The sequence below is a fragment of the Physeter macrocephalus genome, chromosome 10, assembly GCF_002837175.3.
Source record: "Physeter macrocephalus isolate SW-GA chromosome 10, ASM283717v5, whole genome shotgun sequence".
Classification (NCBI taxonomy): domain Eukaryota; kingdom Metazoa; phylum Chordata; class Mammalia; order Artiodactyla; family Physeteridae; genus Physeter; species Physeter macrocephalus.
Genome location: NC_041223.1, coordinates 66,816,927 through 66,827,570, shown reverse-complemented (window position 1 = coordinate 66,827,570; position 10,644 = coordinate 66,816,927).

Here is a 10,644-nt window from a genome sequence, read left to right as displayed (position 1 = left end):
AGGGAAACAGGCAAATGGAAGAAGACAACAAGAACAACAAAATTAGGAAATATGTGGGTAAATACATATTAATACTTATTACACAGAACAGTACAATAATATCTTGGTGCAATTTAAATGCATGACAATAATAACACAAAAGTCAAGAGCTGGTAAATAGTGCTTACATGTTCTCAAAGGTCCTAACACTGCCTGGGTAGTAGCAGTTAGTAATTTATAATGCAAGTTACTTAATATTATATTCTAATAAATCAGATTCATGTTAAGGCAACTACGAAAAGCTAATAAAAGCATTTAAAACTAACAACAAATGGAGGAGACAAATGGATAATAAAAATATTGATTAATACAAAAGAAGACAAGAAAAGAGAATAAAAGAAACTTGAACGAGATAGAAAAAACAAGAAACAAATATTTAGATGGTAGATATGAATACATATATATTGGTAATTTTATTAAATATAAATGGACTAAATATCCAAAGAAAAGTCTAAGATTGTCATACAAGGAAAACAAACAAACCAAAACTCCATATGTTGTTTACAAGAGATTTACTTTGAATATAAGGTCACAGAAAGATTGAAAGTAAAAGATGAAAAACGACTTTCCATGCAAATAATTACCTCAAAAAGGGTAGTGTACATGTCTTAAATCTGATATTACATGCTTCAAGCTATAAGCATTGCTAAAGACAATAACCACAAAATGATCAATCCATTATGAAGATCAGCTATTATAAAAGGGACACCTAACAATTTGGATTCAATTTATATAGTGCAAAAATTAACAAAAATAAAGGGATACAGATAAATTCACAATTAGAAAGAGGTATTCCAATAGGCCTCTCTCAGTAACTGATTAAAAAAAAATTCAGTTAAATATATCAGACAAACTGGTCTATTTGATACACAGAACATCCCACTTAACAACAACATAAAACTTTTTCCTTTCCAGTATACGTGGTACACTTGCCAAAACTGAAAATATTCTGAGCCATAAAACAAGTCTCAACAAATTTCAAGGTATTTTCTCTCGACAGTAGAATAAATAAATAAACTGTGGTATATTTTTGCAATGGAATGCTATACAGAAATAAGAATTAGTTCTATCATATATATTATATATATATTTCATATATATGAATATATATTTTTTCCATAAAAATAATTTTGCTTCTATGTGCTCAAGTAACTCTACTTCTCATTTGCACTGACACTATATCTAATTTGAGAGCTCTGCTCTCAAAATACAGTGATATATTTACTACATATGGTGATATATTTATCTGTCTATCCCCTAAATTTATCTCAGAGGTGACCTTCTACTGCTATAGGATAGGATTGGTAAGTATTACACAAATCTCTCAACAAGAAACTCGCTCACATATTTGATAATATTTAGTCTTTGAACCTGTTGGATCTGCCATCACACTTCATTTACTGTCTTTTATCTTGGGCACCCTCTTTTCCTGTTCCTCCAAAGTTTTGGAGACATGGGGTAGTAGTTATGCATACTGGTGTTATGTGTGATAATCCACAAAATGGCACCACAACTGTGCCACAAAAATTATAAATTCATTTTAGGATTAAATTATGTATTTTTTTCAGACTTAAACAAGAAAAAGCTTATATGTGAAAAATATTTTTCACCCAGAATCAGTCATGGTTTATTTACACAGGACATATCCAAAATAGCTAATAAAAATAAAGATTCTAAATATTTAATATTAAAAGTCCAATAAAAATATTAGAAGTCTCTATGAATATAAAGTAGGCACAGTGATTAATGGCAATATATTAGATTAATAATCTTCCCATACTGTACTTTATGTTCATATTTAAGTTGCTGAATATTTATATAAGGTAAAATAGAAGAACTTATCTCTATAAAATAACAAAAAAGTTATTTTTACTATTACACTTTCTTCTAGTGTCACACTATAATTTTTATTATTAACAGCAAAAGCCACATTTTCTTTTTAAATATAAAATTCACAGGTTTCTTGCCACAAATTGAAAATGCACAATGTCAATTGTTTCCTTTTCTTTATTAAGTAAACTATTTCTTTGCAAATACAGCCTTAAATAGCTAATTAGATTTCCTAATAGCACTAGAAACCATCATGGGGATAACGTACAAGAATTGTTCCATCAGCAAAATTAAAGGGGGAGACCACCTAATACTTCTTTGTTTTGCTTTGCAATTTAAACTTCAATGGCTTTTTTTTTCATATTTTTTAATATGGCAAATCACTGCTCTCTCTAGAGCTTACATTAATGGGCAGAGGACCAAATTACAAGAGGAGGCTAATTTGCGCCCAAGCATTTTATATTAATAAAATAGATTTTTCAGATCAAGGAATATATATCCTTTCTCAGTTATTCTTTCTCAATTCCTAGTATAATGGGAAGTCCTACTGACTAAATTGTTTCCTCAAAACACCTCACTAGATATAAGTAAAGTGTGTACATTCCCATGGGAGAGACGGTGCTGCAGCTGCTGTAAATATTTGTAGAGAGTTTCTTGTGGGTAGAAAGTAAAAGAAAAAAAAGGTATTGTAAAAATGAGACAGGAAGAGAAATTACAATGTTTACCTAAAGAATGTCTTTGCAATATTTCCATATAAAAGTGAAGAAAACTTAATCATGTGCAAATTGTTTAATTTTATTTAAAAGCAGAAACATGTTTTTACGTTATGGTTGACAAATCATATAAACCATTTTACACATCTTTGTTTTTTTCATTATCAGCCACCAGAATGGCTTTGTTCATATACACAAGCTGCTTAATGAGAAGCAGGCAAGGCGGGGTGCGTTGTGGAAGAAAAGAGAAAGAAAAGATGGATGAATCTTCTTGTGAATTCCCTGCAACTGTACACAGAGAGAATGTTTCCTCTACAGCATATTAAGACAAAATGTTTCTTAAGGTACAGATACTCACTTATTTTTCTAAATAACTTAAAAGTGTATTAAACCAGAATGATCCTATCGGTGTTTGACCCAATGTTTAACTGAACTACAAAATGAGCCTGTTTCACTCTAGTATTGACGAATGTTTTTGTTCAAGGGCAGTATAAAATTATTCATTATAGTTTTGCTCATAAATACTCCTTAATCCTCATAATTGTAAGCCTACTGGGTGAAGCAATGGACTGAGCATCAGGAGACATGGGTTTGAGTATCTCTTATAGCAGTCTTCTTCCCATAGAAAGAGGTGGTGATTAGTGCAAGGGTACTCAGACAATGTGTAAAATGATTCAAAGTGTGTAATATTAATATAAATTGTGCATTTAGCAACAGACTCTAAGATTTAATGTAAAACTCCTGTAACATAAATTGCAACTTCTTTTGTTTATAAATGGAACCAACTGAGTTTGTTAATTCTTTTGATTTAATTTACTGCTGAATTTTTAAAACGTTAAACTAGTCTAAGTCTCATCAATTGCCAAACACACACACACACACACCTCTACATCTTTTAAGTTTAAGTTAAAGAACTGGTATTGCACACAGTCAGTACACCAGCTTCTTGTCTTTCATGATAGATTTTTAGCTTCTCTCTCTCCCAGGGACCAAATGGAATTTCCACTATACAAATGTCTCTGGCTCTGGCTCTTTCTCTCTCCCTCTCTCCTTATTAAGCATCTATCAATAAAGTCTAGCTATCTGAACAACTATGATAAAAACAGGACATATATTAAATGGATTTCCCCAAATAGATAATAATCCTAAGGAAGTTTCTATTGCTGCAAAAATCATTCTATTACCATCAACCAGACAACGGTGTGTGGGAAGCAGAAGGTTTCCTTCCGGAAACAAAGACCCAAAGGATATAACTTCCAAATACTTCCTTGTCTTTCTTGTCAACCATCTCACTTTTGAGCACTGTGTGTTAGTCCCACAGACAATACAGGTGGGCATCTCATTGTGATTTCAGTGAACTGGATTTCTGAGGAACACAAACTGTGTAAGGACAAAGTACTGTACTAATTTTGGCTTAGATTTAAGCACCTAGTGAATCTGTTTTTGTGCACTTTTCTAGCACAGAGGTCCTACTCTTAAGATACAATTTGGCTTGTCTTTCTACGGTATAAACCAATCCAGACAAAAGTCTTATGGCCTTTACATAATTTATTTGACTGAGTCCGTTATCTGTCAGACATTCTGATATCTCTTTCTCTTGGATCCCAGATCCCTATCTGTTTATCCTTTCTTGCTCCTATTTCTTAAAATGTTTACTATTAGAGTGAAACCTCTCCCAGATGAATCATTTCATCCTATAATCTCTCCAACTTCACTTTTAACCCACAATTTCTTTATCTGCATATTTTGAATTGCCCCTCAAAACAGGTTGAGTTGCAAAATCAAGGTGGACTAATCCATACAACCTTGACATGTTGAGCTGCTGATACTTAAGTGTGACATAGTCATCATAATTGCCAGGAGGTAATGCTAACTGCAGTTGTGCAAACAAAGACTTTATGAAAATCTCCTATAACTCACTTGAAGCAGAAATACAGCTGATGACTAATGAAGGACAGCTTCAGTTTCCTGGAAAGAATAGCTAAGTATTTGTCCCTCCTCTCAAAAGTGTAATTATACTCATTTCACATCTTTCATTCAACTGTTGGAAGAATACATTGTATTACAGTAAGGAAACAAAGGTAGGACACAGCCACAATTACCGTGCTATGCTAACAAGGGATAATGGAAAGGCTTTACTCCATGGAATATAACTAGTTACATGGGTCAATCAATACAAAGGGAGCCAAAAAGCTAAATGAAGTCATATTCTGAGAATAATGTCATATTCTAAATTGAAAGTTTGATAAGCTGCAGTGATTACTGATAAAGTCCACTCTTCTGCTAACTAAACATTCCATTAATCTCATTACCATGTGATAAGTTATTCACCCATTCCCCAAGGGAGACATCCAATGTGCCCTCATTCAGTTACTGGATCAAATTCAAAGTTCACAATCTCTGGGTGATGCTCAGACTCAAATGTGATTCATTTTAATTGGAAATCTATGAAGTAAAATGATCAGTTTTAGTTTGGAAATCTATGAACTAAAAATCTAATGGATAATGGTAAAACTTATCAAGATAACCACAATTTTTTTTTCTGTTTAAAAGGAAAAGAGGGCTTCCCTGGTGGCGCAGTGGTTAAGAGTCCGCCTGCCAATGCAGGGGACACGGGTTCGATCCCTGGTCCAGGAAGATCCCACATGCTGCAGAGCAACTAAGCCCGGGTGCCACAACTACTGAGCGTGCTCTCTAGAGCCCGTGAGCCATAACTACTGAGCCCGCATGCCACAACTACTGAAGCCCGTGTACCTAGAACCCATGTTCCACAACAGGAGAAGCCACCGCAATGAGAAGGCTGCGCACCACAACGAACAGTAGCCCCCACTTGCCATAACTAGAGAGAAAGCCCGCGCGCAGCAACGAAGACCCAATGCAGCCATAAATAAATAAATAAATTTTTTTTTTTAAAAAGGAAAAGAATGACAAGTGACAAGAGTGACAAGTCACTGTTCCATAGCAATTCTGAAATCCATCTGTACAGATGAATGAAGGTGCATTATCATGCACGTAAGGAATTGGGCCCCTTCTTGTTCTCTAGGAGGGCATCCCATCCATGGCTCTCCTTGGCCTTCAGTTCCACCTTCTGAAAGACCCTTTCTTTTTCATTAACTTCTCTGACTCCATCTGAATTGGGCACTGGAGAATGTGTTTCCTGGAGAGACTGAGCAGCTTTCTCAGCATGCTTTCAGTAAATTAATCTCTTCTCCCGGAGCTATTTTCCAACTGAAAATATTTACTGGGTGCTACATTAATTCATTCAGAAGTTTAATAGTGGGTGTGACAGCCATATTCTTTATTCGATCTTTGCCACACGGTGAGTTCTAGTAAGATTTTGTTACTCAACTGCCATTTCCATTGCACTTTTATTGGGTTGGTCTAAGAAGTAACTGCTTAGAAAATTATGAACTTCTGAATGCTGTTTTCTTTCTTTTCTGCTTGCACACCAGGTGCTGCTTTATATGACCATTCATCACTCCTACAGCACTTTGTCAATACCACCAACATTAACCAATACATACTACTAACCTGTTTTCCCACCTCTTCTTCTATAATGTATCATTATGTTTGAGTGTGACTGTGTGTGTGTACAGTGTAAAAGCATATTTACCATTAGATGAATTGTCTGCCTTGCAAGTTATAGCAGGCAACAGTTCACCAAATGTTTTGCCACCGCATAGTACAATAACATACATTTTCATTATTTAGCCATTCAATATCAGTTTCTCTACCACCTACAGCCTGACTTCTAAGACAATGGCACACATTTTAGTTGTGTGTATAAAGCACTTCATTTCTATGTACCCATTTGTGTACAGATCAGCATGAGATAGCTTACATTGCAAAAATAAACAACTCCTAAATATCAATGTTTTAAAATAGTACTCTTTTCTTGCTTATGCTACATGTCTATCCAAGTCAGTAGGAGTGAACACTCTACAGAGTACTAGAGGTATCCAGACTAGTAAAACAATAACCATGTCATATGTCCCCAGTCTCTGTGTCAAAGCAGAAATACAGCTTTGGAGATCTCATACAAGCAATTGAATGCTCCAATCTGGAAGTGCTACTAGAAGCTCATCAGCCAGAACTGGTTACAAGGGCTCACCCAACTACAAGAAGACTAGAAAGTGCAAATCTACCAGATGCCCAGAAATAGGAAAAACTGAGAATATTTACCAAACAGCTCAGCTTCTTCGAGTTTAAACAATGGTAAATTCTGTTTATTTAGATACTATTTTTTCCCAGATCACTTTCACAAATAAATTTCTTCATTAGTCTAACAATAGGTACTTCCCTGTTTCGTATTCAACCTTACAATTCCATATTTTCAACTGCAAGTGGGATAACAATCTATCTCAATCCAAATCCAACACAACGAAGCCCCATGTTTAAATATTTTAACAGCAAACGTGACACTGTATTTAGATTGAGGTTAGACTAGGTTAAATTTGTAGAATATTATGACGCTTAGGCCTTTGGAGCACAATATGGTTATTATCTCATATCTAGAGTACAAAACAAATGATAGCTCAATTAACTACTTCATGAATAGAAACTACAGATACATTCCTTTTAACTAAGAGAAACATCATGTCTTTACTGACTGATATTATTGCCAACATATTTGTCAATCATGTTTCAGATGTAGTCCTGGCTTTTTTACGACCTAAGGCTATTGCATTTAGTTCATACAACATCCAGCCCCATCTGCTGAAGCCTAACATTATTTCCCTAGTTGCTAGTTCATACAACATGACAAAATTAAATATAGTTTATAAAATCCTCATAAGTTATCAATTAAATGAAAACTAGGGAAACAGAATAAAAATAGATGAAAGATGGTCAGTGAGCCATTGGCATTGCAAATTATTTCAAACTGACCTCAAAGATTGTACTTAGATTTTACATTGAGTTTCCGGACAATTGTTTTTGGTCCGAAAAGTTAGTAAATCATTGATAAACAGACGCAATAGAGATGAATTCTAAAAATCGGCAGAAGAAAACTTGTGATAGTTATTAGCATTTTTGAGAAACTTATTACAAGAACATATATGTATAACCCATGATACAGTTGAAACTACTTCATTTTTTTCTTGGTCATCTCCCAGTGCTGCTTTCAGGGAGCTGCCCATTTATTGAAATTAGAAGAGAATAGCATTGATTTTGTTCTAAAATCAGTTGCCTTAATAAGAGTAGTTTAGAGTAATGCTTTCTTAAGTTCAATTAAACATGTTGGAACAATCACACAAGGCATCTTAAACATTCCTATTAAATATAGCATTTTCCCACAGAATAAATTTATACCAGGTATAAGCTGAGAGGAGGGTGAACACACATGTGGTTTTAAAATATCAGACACTCTTTCCTTTATAGTTGAAAAAGGCAACATTTTTTTACTGGAAAACAATTTATTTTCAGTGAGGCACTTTGGAAAATTCTGGATCTCATCTCAACCTTCAATCAGAATGGAGAGAATTGTAAGGCTTGAACTGAAAAACACAAAAGTTAAAAATGAACAGGAACTGTAGAGACAGGAAGAAATGGTCTAGCTGTTAACTAGTTGTGTGACCCAGAGATACAAATAGGTCTGAACCTCAGTTATTTCACTGTAAGTTAAGTATAATAATACTAACCTGAAGAGTTTTATAAGGCCTGTTACTTGCTACTACATGCAAAAACGTTGGGTAAAGTGCAAACAACATATTATGCACACAAATGTTATTCCATCCTCTTCCTTTACATGTTTTCACCTATAGCTACAAATGAATACAGTGGATGACTCCTTATATTACATCAATATTATATAAGCTAATATAAAGTGTTGGGAAGAGCAGTAGAACCTGCTTGCATTATAAGGTTTTTTTCTTAAGTAATCATTGTTATAGCCTTTTAAATTTTATTTAGCAGATTCAAATAGTATTCAGGTCCATGAAGTTTTCAGTCACATAGCTTGATTTAGATTATAATACAATGCTTGAAAAAGCTACAAACATACTTTAAAATGGTTACAAGTCTGTATGTACATATATTAAGTGTATTTTTACACAACTAAAGAATCTACATATGTGTGTGGATATAAACATGCATATACACACAGTGATATGTAGCAGCATAATGTAGTAGGGAATTAAAAGCAGCAACTCTGGAGTAAAATGGCTGGGTTTGAATGTCTGCTCTTTAGGAGTTATGTGACCTCAAAGAAATTATTTAGCCTGTCCATTCTTCAATGTGTTTATTGGTACAATGGGAAAAAAAATAATATCTTCTTCAGTGGGTGTTAGAAAGATTTAAGATTGAGTGAGTTAATATATGTAAAGTGCTTAGAACAGTATTTAACATAGTAAGAGTATGTTAAATGAATAAAATCCTTTAAAATTAGGCTATAATATTAGATAACCTGTTTTTAACTTTTTCACCTAATATATCATAACATGGAAATAGCATTGCTTTTTTTCCACAACATTTTGATGATTGAGTTATATTCAACTGGACTAGAGAGTACATAGCAATGCTTTCTACTTGAATACGTATGCTTTAAAAAATTATTTAAGTAATGGGATCCTTGTAGCTCACTTTTTGCATATATCTGTCATAGTTTTCTTAAGGTAAATTCCCAGAATTTCTGGATCAAATGATATACACATTTTAAAAAACTAATATATTGCCAAATATCCCTTTCTAAAGATAGTACCAATTTGTACTCCCATCAACTGTATGAGAGTATTTTTACATAGAAACTACACACACTAGATTTGGATTTTAAGTACTGAGTATATTCTGGGCTGTGTTAAATTTTTAAAAAGTTACAAAGTAAGGGCTTGGAAATTATGTTCCACATAAATATATAGAGAGAAAACTACTGAAAGAATAGATGCTGAAATTTTAGCAGTCATTATCCTTGGATGGTGTGATGAAAAGCCTAGTATTTTTTTCCTCTGTTTTCTACTTTTTAAAGTTGTGTTGAGGGCTTCCCTGGTGGCACAGTGGTTAAGAATCCCCTGCCAATGGGGATCCGGGAAGATCCCACGTGCCGTGGAACAACTAAGTCCATGCGTCACAAATGCTGAGCCTGTGCTCTGGAGCCCACGCACCTAGAGCTCTGCAACAGGAGAAGCCACAGCAATAAGAGGCCTGTGTACTGCAGCGAAGAGTGGCCCCCGCTCACCTCAACTAGAGAAAAGCCCGAGTGCAGCAACAAAGACCCAGTGCAGCCAAATATAAAGTTCTATCGAGATTGGTTCAAGATGGCACAGTAGAAGGACATGTGCTCACTCCCTCTTGCAAGAGCACCGGAATCACAACTAACTGCTGAACAATCATCGATAGGAAAACACTGGAACTCACCAAAAAACTCACATCCAAAGACAACGGAGAAGCCGCAATGAGATGGTAGGAGGGGCACGATCACAATAAAATCAAATCTCATAACCTCTAGGTGGGTGACTCACAAACTGGAGCACAATTATGCCACAGAAGTCCACCCACTGGAGTGAGCCCCACGTCAGGCTTCACAACCTGGGTTTCTGGCAATGGGAGGAGGAATTCCTAGAGAATCAAACTTTGAAGGCTAGTGGGATTTGACTGCAGGACTTTGACAGAACTGGGGAAAACAGAGATTCTACTCCTGGAGGGCACACACAGAGTAGTGTGTGCATCGAGAGCCACGGGAAGGAGCGGTGACCCCATAGAAGACTGAACCAGACCTACATGCTAGTATTGGAGGGTCTCCTGCAGAGGCAGAGGGAGTCTATGGCTCACGGAGGGGACAAGGACACTGGTAGCAGAAGTTCTGGGAAGTACTCCTTGGCATGAGCCCTCCTGGAATCTGCCATTAGCCCCACCAAACAGCAAGGTAGGCTCCAGTCCTGGGTCGCCTCAGGCCAAGCAACCAACAGGGGGGAACCCAGCACCACACATCAGCAGACAAGCAGATTAAAGTTTTACTGAGCTATGACCACCAGAGCAACACCCAGCTTTACCCACCACCAGTCCCTCCCATCAGGAAGCTTGTACAAGCCTCTTAGATAGACTCATCCACCAGAGCGCACACAGCAGA